At 36.6% G+C, this 17,040-nt stretch overlaps 1 non-coding gene across 1 annotated transcript; it reads right to left on the reverse strand.

Moving 5' to 3' along the window:
* Positions 1–10,972: 10,972 nt before the first annotated feature.
* On the reverse strand, positions 10,973–12,744 carry LOC111986774 (uncharacterized). The gene is made up of 2 exons (XR_010624944.1): positions 12,634–12,744; positions 10,973–11,391 (listed from the first exon to the last, which is right to left on the reverse strand). It is a non-coding gene; the product is annotated as an uncharacterized LOC111986774 (transcript).
* Between the last annotated feature and the right edge of the window lie 4,296 nt (positions 12,745–17,040).

Genomic DNA, 17,040 nt, shown 5'->3' on the forward strand with positions numbered 1-17,040 from the left:
CCCAAATCTGTGATGAGGATTTCTTGGTCCAATTTTCAAAGAAAGGGTGTGTAATCCTCAGTGAAGTAGGTGTTCAAGTCTTGAAGGGACTTAGAACTACTGACAATTGCTATGGTGTGGTACCCAAGTCAAATGTCTCATGCAGGAGTGCTTGAGTCAATTTGTTGTAGCTATGGCACCAACACTTTGGTCATGTGAATTACAAGCAAGTGGCAAAGGTTTCTAAGCTTGAGGTTGTGGTTGGTTTTCCGAAATTTGGAAAGATTGAGAAAAATGTTTGTGGCCCATGTCAATTGGGAAAAGAAACCAAATCAACCCATCCCAAAGTAAATGTTATTGCCACATCTCGACTGTTGGAGTTACTCCATGTTGATTTAATGGGTCCAACAAGAATGGAAAGCTTGGGTGGCAAAAGGTACATCATGGTTGTGGTTAATGATTTCTCAAGATACTTTTGGGTGGAATTCCTTAGGGAAAAGTCTGAAGCATGTGAGAAGATGGAGAAACTTTGCAAGAGGCTTCAAAATGAAAACGGAGTTCCCATCATCAAAATAAGAAGTAATCATGGGACGGAATTTGAAAATGCAAAGTTTGAAGCATTTTGCAATGAGCATAGAATTAAGAAGGAATTTTCGGCTCTAAAAACTCCACAACAAAATGGGGTTGTCGAAAGGAAGAATCGTGTTATACAAGAGTGAACGGTTTTTAAACCCCTTAAACCAACCAGATTAACCTAGTTAATTAGCCAAATGATTAACCTAGTCAAATTATGCAAATCTAAGTTATTACAATCAAATAATCATATCAAGAATATAAAGTAGCGGAAAAATAAATAACACAAGATATGATAACCCAAGAAACCACACAGTAAAAACCTCGAGAGGATTTGACCTAGCTATTCTCAAGGTAAACTTGAATCCACTATCTTGAAAGAATCGAAGTTCATACAAAAGGACTTACAAGCTCCCCGCTTGACTTCCTAATGCTACTCACCAGTAGAACTTACTGACACAACCACGTGCAAGCTCTGAATCCGCGGACACCTTCTTTCTTGGATTCTCCACAAGATACAAGCACCCATGCTTGTTATTCTTTAAGCTTTAATGGCAGTAACTGAGTTGATCATCAAGATGTTGAAATAATCTCTACCTTAAAAACCCTAAATTTATGTGAAAAAAATCTTATCAATGATCTCACAAGAGATTCACATAAACCGCAAAGTATGAGCAACAATTCACCTAAAGCAACTCTAAAAAATGTGGCTAGGGTTTTGTTTTTATACCTAGGGCAAAAAAAAAAAAAAAAAAAAAAAAAAAAAAAAATCCAAAACGTTTAATGAGAATGGCTAGGGTTTTGTTTTTATACCTAGGGCAAAAAAAAAAAAAAAAAAAGAAAAAAAGAAAATCCAAAACGTTTAATGAGATAGGGCTGAGTTGGAAATTCTGCAGAAAAACATTTTGGGCAACTTTCGATCGATCGAGTCTAACTTTCGATCGATCGAGCCAGGCCGAAATGCACCAATGCATCTGCAGCCTCTCGATTCTAACTTTACATAAATTAAACAACTTTAAGCAAGCTTAAACAAGACTAAACATATTATTTTGATCATGGTTTGCTAACATTACACATTAGAGTACTAAATACATAAAATCCTAAGTCTTTAGAACCTAACAAAGAGATGTTAAGAGCAATGCTTCTCAACAATGATATTCCTCAAAAGTTTTAGGGTGAAGCAGTGAATACATCATGCCAAATTGGGAATAGAATCTTCTTTCGAGCGGGAACAAAGAAAACATCATATGAGATATGGAATGAAAAGAAGCCCAAGGTGAAATACTTCTAGGTATTTGGTAGTAAATGTTTCATCCTCAATAATTGAGAAAATCTAGGGAATTTCGATGCCAAGAGCGATGAAGGAATTTTTCTTGGGTACTCTATGAATAGCCGAGCATATAGAGTTTACAACAAGCATACTAAGACGATCATGGAATCAATAAATATGGTCATAGATGATGCCATTCCGAAAAATAGTGTTGATGAAGGTGGAGAAGTTTCAAGCCTTAAGAAGAACGATGATGACGGTAACTCTTCACAAAGTGATGATGTTGAGAAACAATCACCGAAAAAAGAAACTACTCATACCACATCAAGAAGGGAAACTACATCAACCCAAGTGCCATCAAGCCCACTCACTCCACCGGAAGTCCAACTTCCAATTTCTAGTGATGATGAGCCTTCTACTTCAAAGAAACCATCGTCAAGAGTGAGTTTAAATCATCCCAAAAGTAATATAATTGGAGACTTGGATGAGGGCCTTCGTTTGAGAAGAGGACCTAGCTATAGTGTGAATCATGTGACTTATCATTGCTTTCTTGCTCATTTGAACCAAAGAGAGTGGAAGAAGCATTGAAAGATGAAAATTGGGTAGACTCCATGCACCAAGAATTATATCAATTCATTAGAAATAATGTGTGGGAATTGGTCTCAAGACCAAAAGACACTTATGTAATTGGTACCAAATGAATCTTTAAGAACAAGACCGATAAGGTTGGTGAAGTTGTGCGAAACAAATCAAGATTGGTGGCTCAAGGTTATACTCAAGTTGGAAGTGTAGATTTTGATGAGTCATTTGCTCCGGTAGCAAGACTTGAGTAAATTTGGATTCTTCTTTCCATAGCATGTATTATGAATTTCAAGCTTTATCAAATAGATATGAAGATTGTATTTTTGAATGGGCTTCCACAAGAAGAAGTATTTGTTGAGCAACCAAAAAGGTTTCAAGATCCTCATTTTTTGGACCATGTTCTCCGATTGAAGAAAGCTTTATTTGGGTTGAAGCAAGCACCAAAGGCATGGTATGATCATTTAACGTCATATCTTTTGAATCATGGATTCAAAATGGGTTAAGCTGACTGGACTCTTTTTGTCAAAAGAGATGAGAAATCTCTTTTTGTAGCTTAACTGTATACATATGACATTGTGTTTGGCTCATCAATAGATGCTCTTGCTCAAGATTTTTCAAAGCAAATGAAGAAGAAATTTGAAATGAGCATAGTGGAGGAGTTAAACTACTTTCTTGGTCTTCAAGTGAAGCAACAAAAAGATGGGATATTCATATCTCAAGAGAAGCATGCCAAAAATCTAGTGAAGAGATTTGATTTAGACTCCAAGAAACATGCATCTACTCCAATGAGTTCCTCAGTCAAACTAAGCTTCGATCTAGCCAATGTGGAAGTAGATCCAACCCTTTATAGGAGCATTATTGGCAACCTCCTATATCTCACTACAAGTAGTCCGGACATAGCCTTTAGTGTTGGAGTATGTACTCGTTTTCAAGCAGCACCCAAGGAGTCCCATAAGAAGGCAGTTAAAAGAATCAATCGCTATATCAATGGAACATCTGACTATGGGATTTGGTACTCAAGAGATTCAAATGATTGCCTAGCCAGATACTCGGATGCTGATTAGGCCGGGTGTGTTGATGATAGAAAAAGCAAATCGGGAGGATGTTTCTATCTCGGAAACAATTTGGTATCATGGATGAGCAAGAAGCAAAATTCAATGTCATTATCAACTGCTGAAGCAGAGTATATTACAACGGGTAGTTGTGGTGCTCAACTCCTATGGATGAAAAAGCTTTTTCATGATTATGGGATTTCTCAAGATACCATGTGCGTATTCTGTGACAATACAAACGCCATTAATCTATCTAAGAATCCTGTTCAACACTCAAAGTCTAAGCATATCAAAATTTGATATCATTTCATTCATGACTTGGTGGAAGAGAAAGTTGTATGGCTGGAGTTTATCACCACCGACAATCAAAAGACTAATATTTTTACTAAACCACTTGATAGTCTTTGGTTTGAATCTCTTCGTAAGATCATCGATGTCAGTATCATTCTTTGACTTATTTCTCTAGAGTGACCCTCATTTGTCTATCATTGGTACATTCATGTAAAAAGGGTCTCACTTGTTATCATGTTTCTTTTATAGGTTGTTGTTTTGTTTACCTTGTTTTTGGTGATTTTACTTTTTTCTTTGTTTTCTAGTGTGTCAAAAATTCAAAAACCCATAATTAGTATAAAATCTCAAAAAGTTTGATCGCTTGTGTTATGTATATCACATGTTGAGTTTGGCCTAATATCTCCGTACTAATGTCGTAGTGCATTTACAAGCTTAGCTTGTTATGTATACACATTGCTAAGTGTGAGTGAAATCTAGAAATCTATGTTTGATTGTTGTAAATAGATCTTTAAGCTTGTCATGAATAATTAGTCAATAGTCTTGTTTGATCTTGATAAATGCATAGACTTGTGCCTATATATCTCCTCACATTTATTTATATGTTAAAAAGCTCTACAAATGTCTATTTTTAAAAAGAGAAAAAGCTAAAAAAACATTACTTCAAAAACTAGTTTGACTAGGAAAAGGTGGAGCAAATTGTATTCAAAATGTATGGTGCCAAAACCAAATGCATGTTCATTAAAGAAATATCAAGAATTTCATGGCATCACTGCTCAAAAATTGAGTTATATTGATCAAAAAGTATGAAAAATGGAAGCCAAATGAAAAGTTTTTAATTAAATGTAAACACTTTGGTGGGGGGTCATATATGTTCATTTCTACTAGTGAGATAGCTCACTTGACTTCGTGCTAGTTGTGTATGACTTGATTGAATTGATGATTAAAACTTCATACTAGACTATGGACTAATTCATACTTGATTCACACACACAACACACAAGATTAATATTCAATGAATGCCTATTTCATTTATGTGATTATACATGTTCAAATGTGATTTGTGTATACTCAATTGCTTGATAATCAAACTCAAAAAGATTTTTGAGTGTTTTATTTGTTTTTTAAAGTATTTTTGTGTATCTCCTCAATGAAGCCAAATTTGTTTTGTTGGAAAACTCCTCCAGAAGCATTTTCGCGAGTAAGCTATCTCGCATCCTAGTCGTGAAAATGAGGAAGTGAATTTTCATTTCTTCCAAAATTTTACACAGAGTTTCGCGACTCCCTTGCGACTTCTTTGCAAGAAATAGCTTCTCGCGAAACTTGCCTTGTGCATTTGAGACATTTCGTGAGTAACTCACAAGAACTTCGCGAGTAGCTATCCTGTGAAATGAGTGAAATTTCAGTTTTTAAAAGGGCACATAGTGATAGTTTTTCAAAATCCTTTTTTTGCCTCCTCCTTGTCTCTCTTAACCCGAAACACTATTTTCACTCAAATTTCAACCAAAACTCTGTGGATTTCAACTCTAAGTCTACTCTAAGGTATGTTTTAACATCTTTTACTATTTGAATCCTTAGATTAAGCTTTAGATTCTTAAATTTCTAGGGTTGGGGTTATTTTGAAAAAGGTTGGGAAAATTTCATTTTTGTCAAATGTTTTTAATTTTTCTTGATTGGGCTATGTCCCACTGTGTTTAGGTGTGTTTTTGTTGGCCCCGAGTAGCAATTTTAACATGTATTTAGGCAAGTTTTACATGTATTCATGCATTGTTTCATATATTAGTGTAATGTGTGCACTCTAAGTGTTTGATAAAATGCCTATATGGTATTTTTTTTCATTGTTTTGGACTCCATTTAGTACTAATTTTTGGGGATTACCATGATTGTGCATGTTTAACATGTTTTGATCATTGGTTGTGTTTTTTATACACTTTACCCCATGAGTGCTTGTTCATGCATTGCTCATGTATCATAAATGCACACTACATGCACACTTGATGCACACACTCTAACACTTGACATGTTTTGCATTCATTCATGCTAGTTAAGTTGTTTTAGACCTTGAGCACTTATAATTTGTTCTTGTGTCTATGTTTGCTTGTCTATTTCCATTTTAGGACAATTTTTCTCAATTTTTTCTTGTTTATGAACTAACTTGTATCTAATCAAGTTTGTTACCATGTTTGTGTATGGTTTGTTTGTTTGTGTGGCTATTTTATAGATGTCCCATCGATCTTCATGCGGTAAGGAACCTTTGATTGACTTCACTCCAACTCCAATATCAAAGAGGACTCATCAATCGTCGGGAAACTTTGACAACAAGAGATTCAAGACTCTCTTGGACTCTTAATCCTTTAACAACAATTTCAAGAATGCACCTACTGTGCTGGAAAGGATTGTGAGGTTTGACATATTGGGATCAACCTTCATCCCTAAAATCTTTGTAGACAAAGATTGGGCTAACTTGTTTGGTAGCTTTGAAGATGCCATTGAAGAATTGGTCAAAAAATTCTACTCCAATGCTTGGTTCACTGGAGCTGAACTAAAGTGTTGGGTCCGAGGAAAAGATTTTGTCATCACTCCAGATTATCTAGCAAAGATCCTTTGCATCAATTGTCTAGCAAATGTAGACACTTCTCCATATGATGACAGATTAGCACCCGTTGCTGAGATCCTTCAAACTTTAGGAGTGCATCGTGAAGTCACCTCCATGGGCACCTCCGTTGGTACTTCAAGATTCGAGCCGGAGATGAAGACTCTTACTTTGATTATGTTCTCCAACTTGTACCCTTTGTCAAACACAGGTTTCATTAACCTCGGAAGAGCACAATTCCTATATGATCTAATTAAGGGAGCTCAAATAGACATTTGTTCTCACATATTTCAGACCACAGGAAAAACAGCAGGGAGATCAGCTGTAAGAACTTGTCTACCCTTTTGCAGCCTTGTTATGAAGATCATGACTCTCAAGGGTATCCGTCCTCCGAAAGATGGAATGGTATTGCCTCATCAAGGACCGATTTCCTTGCATTCTCTCCAAAGCAGCAAGGGTCACACATCTGCCAAAAGGGAAAAGAAGAGTCCTTCTAAGCCTCCAAAGAGCAAATCCTCCCATCATGCCTCTCCTATTAGGAAGAGCACAGCTGCTCCAAGTGTCTCCAAACTTCCCAAGACAGCTCCTCCTCACACTCTCGAGCCTCACCCGTCTAGCACCCAGCCGGGACTGTCTATCTCACATTTAGATAGGTTGATAACATTGATGGAGGGTTTACATGATCGCAATTCTAGTCTTGCCAATGTCATGTACTCTCACAACAATCATGTTCAACTTCACTTGACCACCATTGAGACATAATTAAATGAGATTCAGCGCAAGCTTGAGGAGAACCTTTAGCTATTCATGCCAAAAAAGGGGAGAGGACTTAATGTGAATACTATGACTATAGCATATAGTAAGAGGGAGAGCATCACATAGAAAGGGGAAGTGCATAGTGAAAGGGGGAGATCAGTGCACTCAATAGGAGGAAGCTAACCTACAGCCACACATCTTTTGGATAGTTAACATATGTTTTTGGAAGTTTATGTTTTATTTAAAGCTTTCAAGTACTTTAGTTTAAAAAGAAGTTTTTCTTTAGTACTTTGTGTTCCTTGGTTTTTATAGCCGTTTATTGGTGTCTTTAGTTTTCTATTACTTTTTGCTTTAGTTTCTTTATGCATCATGTGGTTTGTTAGGCATGCAATTAATTTTTGCATTGCTCTTAATTGCATTGCGTGTCTGGATGATCATTTACTCATTAAATGTTCATTGTGGTCATTTCTTAATGACTTTTTATATATGATCAAGCTATGCTATATGCTCTCATATCTTGTGTTTATCTTGATCGCATTTTACTTGTTCTCTATACATGCCTTGTGTTCTACTTGTCTCGTGCTTAATGAAGTTTATTTGTTATGTGCAAGTGTTTTTGGATATAGGTGTATATGGTTCAAGTGCTTCACAACTTTTAGATTTAGGTGTGAGTGAGTTTTGCCTCTGTTCCCAAACTCACGTTTAAGTCTAGAGTCTGTTTAGGGATTTTTTTCACGGAATAGCCATAAAGGAAGATTGTAAAGTTGTAATTTCCAACTAGCCTTTGTTGGCTTTAATTCCGTGCCAAATTTGATTGTAATTTCTTCAATCATTTCTCTGTATTTATAAGGCTTTATTTGTAAGAGATGAGTGTGAGAGATTGGTAGAGAATCAAGCTTTAAAGTTGGATCAGCACAGTTTGCGACTAGCTCGTGAGAAGCTCGTGAGAAAGTATCCCGCGAAAAGGCCATGTGTGAAGCACATGACTAGAAACTGATGAGTCATGCTAGCCTGTCATTTCGCGAGTACTTCGTGAGAAAGGCCATCTCGCGGGATACCTGTGAAACATTTTGTTTGGCAAAAAGATAAGTTGTTTTACTAAATTCTTTACCCACACTATAAATACCCTCATTACCCATGAATTGTAAGGAGTGCTTTTTAGAGTGAAAATCCTAGCAAATACACTTGAGAGTTAGAGATTGTTATACCCACAATCATCTACACATTTCCTCTTGGTTTTTCCTCTACTCATAACTCTCCATCTCTACATCCTTGAGAGGTTCTTAGCCCAAACACTTATCACACCCAATCTGAGTGTTGAGTGAAGTTTTGATGTTGTTGGAAAGTATTGGAAAGAGCCATTAAATGGCAAATGCAATCGGGCTGAATTGCAGGATCCAGAAAGCTAGTAAAGATAAGACTCCGAGAAATCTGTTGGTAGCAGGAGCTTGGAATCCTCAAGTACATGGGATAGACTAGGCTTGGAGGGTCTTTTGTTATTCGTGTACTCCAACTATATTCACTACTGGATCGATTTCGACTTGGAGGGTCGTAGAGAGGTTTTTCGCCGAGTTCTTTGGTTTCATTTTCGATAACATGTCTTGGTGTTATCTTGTGTTCGCATCTCTCTTCCCTACTCTTTAAGCTTTACTTTTATTGTTCATCATGGTTGGATATAGCTTAGAGTAGTGTTATCAGTTCATTGCGCATATTTACTCTTGTTCCGCACTTTGTTAAGTTAGAGTAAAAACAATCTAACCGTATTTTTTAATTTGGGTTTCGAACAAGCTCTAGTGTTTTCACACTAATTTGAGCTTTCAAAAATAATTAAAAAAGAAAAAAAAATTAAGACTGGGCTATGTATGACAATGTTACTCTTTCTAAGACTTATGGTCTAACTCCCTATAATTTACTAAATTATGTTACAGACCGAGTTATATGATTTCTGGTATAACCCCCAGTAATTTACTAGAAGGTTAAGTTACAAACCGAGTTAATAGATTTCTGGTTTAAGTAACTCCCCTTGAGAGTGGAGGCTTGAAACACAAAAAGAAAAATTCTATTCGGTATATTATGATCAATTTTAGAGCAAATTCAAGGACATCATGACACACGATTCACACCAAATAAGTTAACATTGTCTCCGTAATCATACTTTTTGTGTTTCACTTTATATTCCACCATCACAACTTACCACGAATTCATTTTAGTTTTCTTATAACATAACCAGAGTTATAAAATAAAAAATAAAATAAAAAATCAGAAACATGATATTCCACAATTTGTGGAAGATAAAGTGGAACACAAACGGTAGAATAGAGGAGTGTTATTCGATTTTCATTAGACATGGCAAAACGGGTCAGAATTTTTTGACCCGACCCGACCCGACCCGAAAAATACCCAACACGAACCCGATTTTTTTTTACCCGAAGCAAAAACGGGTTGACCCGTGACCCGACCCGTGTTTTTTGCGGGTTAACCCGACCCGACCCGAACCCGAACCATTTTTTTAAAACTTTTTTTTTTGGTAAAAAAATAGTAAAATTAAGACAATATTGGTTTAATTGTTTATTGTGAACTTTAAGAAAACAATTGATACATTTACATAACTATATGCAAATTAATTGAAATATTAATGGTTGAACATTTTGTAATGAGTAAATATTTTTAGATATCAAATAGCAAAGTACATGCCAAGATAATCTGGTTACAATAGAGTTAAAAATATAGATTTAAAATTGTAGACATGTAAGAAATATTCACAAGTGTGAAAATAGTGAAGCTAAAGTATCAAATTAGCATAAATTATGAACACTTAGACCTATTTTTTAATAATTTATGTCCAAAATAAACGGCTTTTCAAAATAAATTAGGATATTTTCTAGAGTGTGTGTTGCTTAACAATAATATGATATTCATAAAAGAGACCACGTATAAATAAGTAAGCAATCAAATTTTAAAGTATATCTCAAATTGAAATAGAGTGTCAACCACAACTGATAATAGATTATAAAATTAAATTTCAAGATTGTAAATTTCTTATATATTTTTATTCTTTATCAAATAAGTTATCCAATAAGTCATTTGTAATTTTGTTTTATATTTGGAATGTTGATATTGTATAGAAATAAAATTTGTGTATTTGTTTTACTTATCTTTATGTTATTTTGTTTTACATTGTAATGTTAGGATTTGTATAATTTTAAAATTGTTGAATAAATATTAATAAGTTTAACTGAGTTCATTCTTGATATATGTGGTGAATTCAAAATAATGCATTTTACATTAAGTAATTTGTTGCATAACTTTTCAAATGACAGATACATGTTGTTTTCTATATAAAAATAAAAAATAAAAAAATTCATGTGAAAAATACGGGTCAACCCGACCCGAACCGAACCCGATTGACCCGAACCCGATTTTGACCCGCTTAAAATGACCTGTTTTTTACCCTTGACCCGTTTGACCCGTGACCCGATTGACCCGACCCAAACCTGACCCGCCCCGCCCGTTTTGCCATGCCTAATTTTTGTGGTGTGGGGGAGTCCTATAATCTACCCAGTCGTGTGGTAAGAAGACCAAATCTAGAACCAATCAGTTGCAGCTACTTTTCCCACTTCTCAGAGACTGATCAACGTCTTTGAGTTAAGGGTAACCCTGGCAGTTTTATGTCGGTTAAATGTGAGACCCTAGCTATCCTTCAAAAGATTCAGGTCTAATAATCAATTTCATCCAATCAAAAATAAATTCGTACTTTTGCATCATTGGTGTGACTCAAAAATGTAGACTTCAAGGATTTATTGGGCCCCTTATGATGATTATGTTAAGTACTTTCAAACCATTTAAACTGACCTAGGAAAAGAAAAATTAAAAGCCTAGTAGAAGGTAGACAGGATTGGGTATTATCAGAATTCAATTTCTCCCTTTAAAAGAAACTCAGGGCACACTTACTGATTGGTGACCTCTAGTCCCAGGAGAGAAGAAATAACAAAAACATAATACAAATCTCGGCCAATTGGTTAAAAGATCAAACTGCATTGGGGCTTATGTAAACTACAAAGATAAAACAGCCCTCTGCTAGTATTTCTAAATCTCGGCCAATTATTATTACACCCTGCTCCTCTTAGCCAAGTCCACAAATTGCGTCCCGCCATATACATTGTTGGCGAATCGCACGCCAACTGTGAAAGCCATTGCAATGGGTGGAACCTGCTTTGCTATAGGAGATGTTTCTACCAGACGTTCCAGTCCATTGATGATCTGATACCGGGTGTTGGAAGAAACTGCAAGAAATACACCTGCAAGATTGGAGAGAAAACCATAACCAATCAGCAGAAAAGAGTAGAAACACGACAATTAAACCTCAAGTTATCGCCGAGAGCACAGGCTATATAGATGGCAACTAAAACTAAAGAACTATTTCAAAATTAGTAAACACTCAGAGCTAGAAGATAAGTTTGAATAAAGGATGCAATCTTCTCCATAATGTAGTAATAGTCAATATGAAATGAATATTCAAGGTAGGCAACATAGAACATGTCTGTACTCCAAAAAAAAAAAAAAAAAAAAAACCCATGTTTGGACTTTGGACTCAATCTTTGTCCTAAATGTCTTGGACAAAAAAGGTGAATATGTGGCAAATCAGGAAACATCAAAAACTGCAATAAAACATGCTGCATCAAACTCAAGTTTTCCACCAGTACTGCACCAGCTACAAGAAATTATCAAACAGCGCAATGGATCTTGGTTCACTTTTTGGCAAACTATACTGTGTGTGTAGAGCTGTGAGTTTCAATTTGTAAGTACCTACGGCAGACTTCTGCTAGAAGTATGTCATGCTCCTGCTGTAAAGTTGCAATAGTACAGTGGGAATAGAAGCTTATCATTTTCATTTTATAGGTAAAAGTTAAGGCATTCTGATAATGGAATCTAGATTGAGTACATTCTACCATCATAAAATGCCTACATAACTCCTCAATCCTCGTACTACTGAATGTGGTCCATAAATAAGCTGAAGACCCCTTCTGGACAGAAATTTTTAGTAGCTCAGCTCCAGTGCAGTGCAGACTGAAGGCAAATCTTCAACTATAGCCTCAGAGAAGCCCACCCACAGTCCAACTATCTCTAAATTGTATCTTTGTTTTGTCGGGCAGAAAATGTTTTGAGTCTTTGATTTCACAAGCAAGACATCGGAATATCAATGTGGGACAAATCAGCTCCAAGATTCACAACATGGCAATCACATTAATTCAGATGTTGCACAATATATACAATAACCATCAAATCTAGAATTTGAGCTATTATAAATTGGAAGAGAAAACAAACTCAAAGAGAAAAGGAACAACCACAATAAAGTTGGTAAAACATCAAGGAAACAAACCCAACCAAAACCTTTTGGATTTTCTCAAAACTGGTGAGGAACTAGTAAGAACAACAAAATATGTACCGGCTCGGAGATACCAAAAACTTGTATCAAGATCATATTTAAGGCAATGAGCCTGACAAATTGTAGCAAACCTAAACAGTGAAGAAAGGCATACCCCAAAAAGCAGGACTCTTCAAACGTGGTGGCACAGGAATGTCGTCTTCTGGATTTTTTATACCCAGTAGCTTGCAGAAATCCAACAAAGGCAGCAAGAAAGAAGGTCGCAAGAAAGAAGGTCGCATCCACACAAAGGGGCTCCACTCAAGCAGCGGAACCACCGGCTGCACTTTCCGAAGGAACTTAGCAGCTGCCGGCATCTTTTTAGAAATTTTTACAGATAGATTACTTCTTCTTTTACTTGAGTTCCTGACATACGAAGAAAAACTATGGTGAGGAATGTTTCACTAGAAGAAAAGAAAACCACATACACTAAAATATGAAATGTCACTTCATTCGGAAAACACCACAAAGTAGCTATTTCTTGTAAAAGATAATGTTCTCAGGCAGTGTTTGATGCAACGTGATAGATCGAGGTTGGATTGGACAAATTATTCATATTTACTAACTCTGCATGGCCAATTGGATTGGATATACTAATCCCTTTGGAATGTTTAATCTTCCATGTGGCATACATAAAAACAAAAGGATGGAAGTGGTATTATTGTATACAGCCTGTGGGGATAATATTTCACCCCATCAGTTTGTCCAAAAGTTGCAATTGGCCATCTTGAGGTCACCACCAACGATCCCAAGATTACTGATGATCACTCAAACTTTTTGCCAGCAGCGAATTGCCAGCCATGTGAGTTCACCATCATTGGCCAACCGCTGTGCACTTATGCTTGTTGGTGATGATTAACCAACAATAATTACTTTTATTTATTTATTTTTATTTAAGAAATCCTTACCACCACCAATATTTTCCACCGCCCACAATCCGCTAGCAGAAGAATTCAGTAAGATATTTTCTCTATTTAATATAATCAAAGAAGTTTCGAAGTACAGTACAGAAAATAGTCAATTCAATGCAATCCAATCCAACCCTTTAGATATAGGGTGCCAATCGCAGCCTTGGATATAATATCCATAACACAGGACAGGAATTACATTAGACACTGGAACCGGCTACATCAACGTAGCTGCATTCTCTTAAGTGTGAACCTTCTCAAGAAAAATATCTTTTGTAACAATCAACTCTCTTTCCTTGTGGAACCTCACAGCAATATGCCTTTCCTTGTATGATAAACCTGATTCTTTGCCAAACAAATGGCACTCTCACTGTCACAATGCAAATTCCTCCTTGGTTCAAACCAAGCTCTTCGACTAGCACTTTCTACCACAATGCTTCCTTTGCAGCTTCACCTGCAACGATGTATTCAACTTCAGTAGTAGACATGGCTATTACGGATTGTAATGTGGATCTCCAATAGATAGGTCCGCTTAACAATGTGAAAATATAACATGTTGTAGACTTACTATCATCCACATTGCATGCATAATCTGCATCCACATACCCTACAACTGAATTATCACCCTATTGCCCTACAAACAAGATCCCATGTTCTGAAGTATCTTTCAAGTATTCGAATATCCACTTCATTGCATTCTATTGATCTTTACTAGGTTTTGTCATGTATGTGCTGACAGTACTCACTGCATGAGCCAAATTTGGCCTGGTGCAAACCATCACATACATCAAACACCTAACAACACTTGCATACAGGGACCTTTGACATGTCTTCGAGTTCCTTCTAATCCTTTGGGCATTGACTCTCAGATAATCTAAAATGATTTGCCAATGGAATGCTTACAGACTTAGCATCTTGCATGTTGAATCTTTCAAGAACCTTTCTAATATAGTTCTTTTGAGACAACCATAACTTTCTTGCCTCCCTATACCTATGAATCTCCATACCCAGAATTTTCTTGGCAGCACTCAAGTCTCTCATGTCAAACTCTTTGCGCAACAGAGACTTTAGCTTATCAACCTTACACATGCTCTTAGCAGCAATTAACATATCATCGACATACAGTAACAAATAAATATAAGAACCATCATTAAGCACTTTAACATATACACAGCAATCATACTCACAACGGGTATAACAAATCTGAATCATATAAGAATCAAACCTCTTGTACCATTGTCTAGGTGATTGCTTAAGCCCATAAAGGGACTTCTTCAATATGCAGACAAGATTTTCTGTACTGGGTTACTTGAACCCCTCTGGTCATTCCATGAAGATCTCCTCCTCCAAATTCCCATGAAGGAATGTCATCTTCAGATCCATTTGTTCCAATTCTAAATCCTAATGTGCTACCAAGGCCAACACCACCCTGATAAAAGTATGCCTAACCATAAGTGAGAAAATCTCATTGTAGTCAATCCCTTGTTTCTGTGAGTATCCCTTTGCTACCAACCGTGCCTTGAACTGTTCTCCTTCCTTATTTGATACTGCTTCATTCTTCTTAAACACCCACTGGCAACCTATCGATTTCTTTTTCCCTTTGGAAGTTCTAATAACTCCCAAGTCTTGTTCTTATTCAAGGATTCCATCTACTCTACCATAGCTCCCATCCACTTCTCGCTTTCAGAGCTATCAATTAATTCCTGAAATTGTAAGGATCCCTGCTACTGATTAGTAAACAATAAGAAGCAAGATCCTTGAAACCATACCTGACTAGTGGTCTTTTTGTTGTGTTTATGCCTATCTGATTTTATACTGTGAGGTTCCTTTTTTAGCTGAGACTCCACTTCATCTAGCTCCACCTGCACAACTGATTTACTGCAGTCACTACTGCTTCCCACTGCTTGAGATTCATCTTCCTTTCTAAAAGCTTTTATCATGGACTTTTCATCAAAGACCACATCTCTGCTTATCACCACTTTTTTTGCAACTCGATCCCAAAGCATGTAACCTTTTACACCTTTCTTAAACCCAAGAAAGATGCACTTCTTTGAATTTAAATCAAGCTTTGACCTTTCTTCACTAGGACTATGCACATAGGCAGGACACCTAAAGATCCTTATCGAAGAATAATCAACTTCTTTTTCAGTCCAAACCTTTTCAGCAACTTTCTCGTCAAGTGAAAACCTAGGTGATCGGTTAATGATGTAACAAGCCATATTCACAGCTTCAATGCAAAAGACCTTAGGAATCTCAGCATTCAATCTTATGCACCTAACTATTTCTCTAAATGTTCTGTTAAGCCTCTCAGCTCTTCCATTTTGTTGAGGTGTTCTTGGTACCGTAAAGCACCTCCTAATGCCATGCTCTTCACCAAACCTCAAGAACTCCTTATTTGTGTACTTAGTGCCATTATTAGTTCTAAGGCACTTGACCTTCCTTCCTGTTTGATTTTCCACTTCGGCTTTCCACTTCTTGAACTTTTCACAGGCATCAGACGTGTTCCTCAAGAAGTAAACCCAAACTTTCCTAGAATAGTCATCAATCAAACTCATATAATACCGAGATCCACCTTTAGAGACAACCTTCGCTGGTCCCCAAATATCAGAATGAACATAATCCTAAAATACCCTTTGTCTTGTGTGTGGAAGATTTGAACTACACCTTACACTACTTTCCCATAATGCAGTATTTATAGAAATCTAATTTGCATGACTTAACTCCAACTAACATATTTCTTTTCTGCAATTCCCTCATACCAGGCTCACCTATATGCCCTAATCGCATATGCCACAAGAGTGTATCATCCTGATTAGATTTAGTAAGTGCACCACCACCACCTACAATGGTATTGCCAAGCAATTTGTAGATATTACCATCTACTTTCTGCTCTTCATCATAACCATAGCACCCTTTGATACCTTCATTATCCCATTTTCAAACTTATAGCTAAAGCCATTAGAGTCTAGGGTTCCCAATGAAATAAGATTCTTTTTCAAATCTAGAACATGTCTTACATCCTTTAATGTCCTCATGACATTATCGAACATCTTAACTTTAATTGTTCCTAATCCAACAACTTTGCAAAAAACATTGTTTTCCATTAGAACAGAACCACAATTAACTAACCTATAAGTGTCAAACCAATCCCTGTGAGGAGTCATGTGGAACAAACGTATTGAATCTAGAAACCAAGAATTGATCAACCGATCTACATTTGATGAAACAAATCACAAATCTCCATTTGAATCTGCATCTACTGCCACTATGTTGGCAGATCTTGAGGACCCTTATCTTTATCCTTGTCTCTTTTCCACCATGGACAGTCTCGCCTAATATGCCCTTTCTTTTGGCATTTATAGCACTTCACTATCTTACTCTTGGATTTGGATCTATTGTGTCCCTTGGCAGAGCTGTTATCCCTGGCTTTCTTCCTTCCATGATCTTGATTACCCTTTACCATGAGCCCTTCCCTAGAACTCTCACTCGAATTCTATTTTTGATGGTAGTGATCCATCAAGGCTCCTGAGATCTTTCTAAATTCCAGTATCGATCTCCTTCCCCCAACATAGGGTTGTAACCAATTGTTCATAGGAAGCCAGGAGTGAGGTCAA

Source organism: Quercus suber, unplaced genomic scaffold, assembly GCF_002906115.3.
Source record: "Quercus suber isolate HL8 unplaced genomic scaffold, Cork oak 2.0 scaffold_502, whole genome shotgun sequence".
Taxonomy (NCBI): Eukaryota; Viridiplantae; Streptophyta; class Magnoliopsida; order Fagales; family Fagaceae; genus Quercus; species Quercus suber.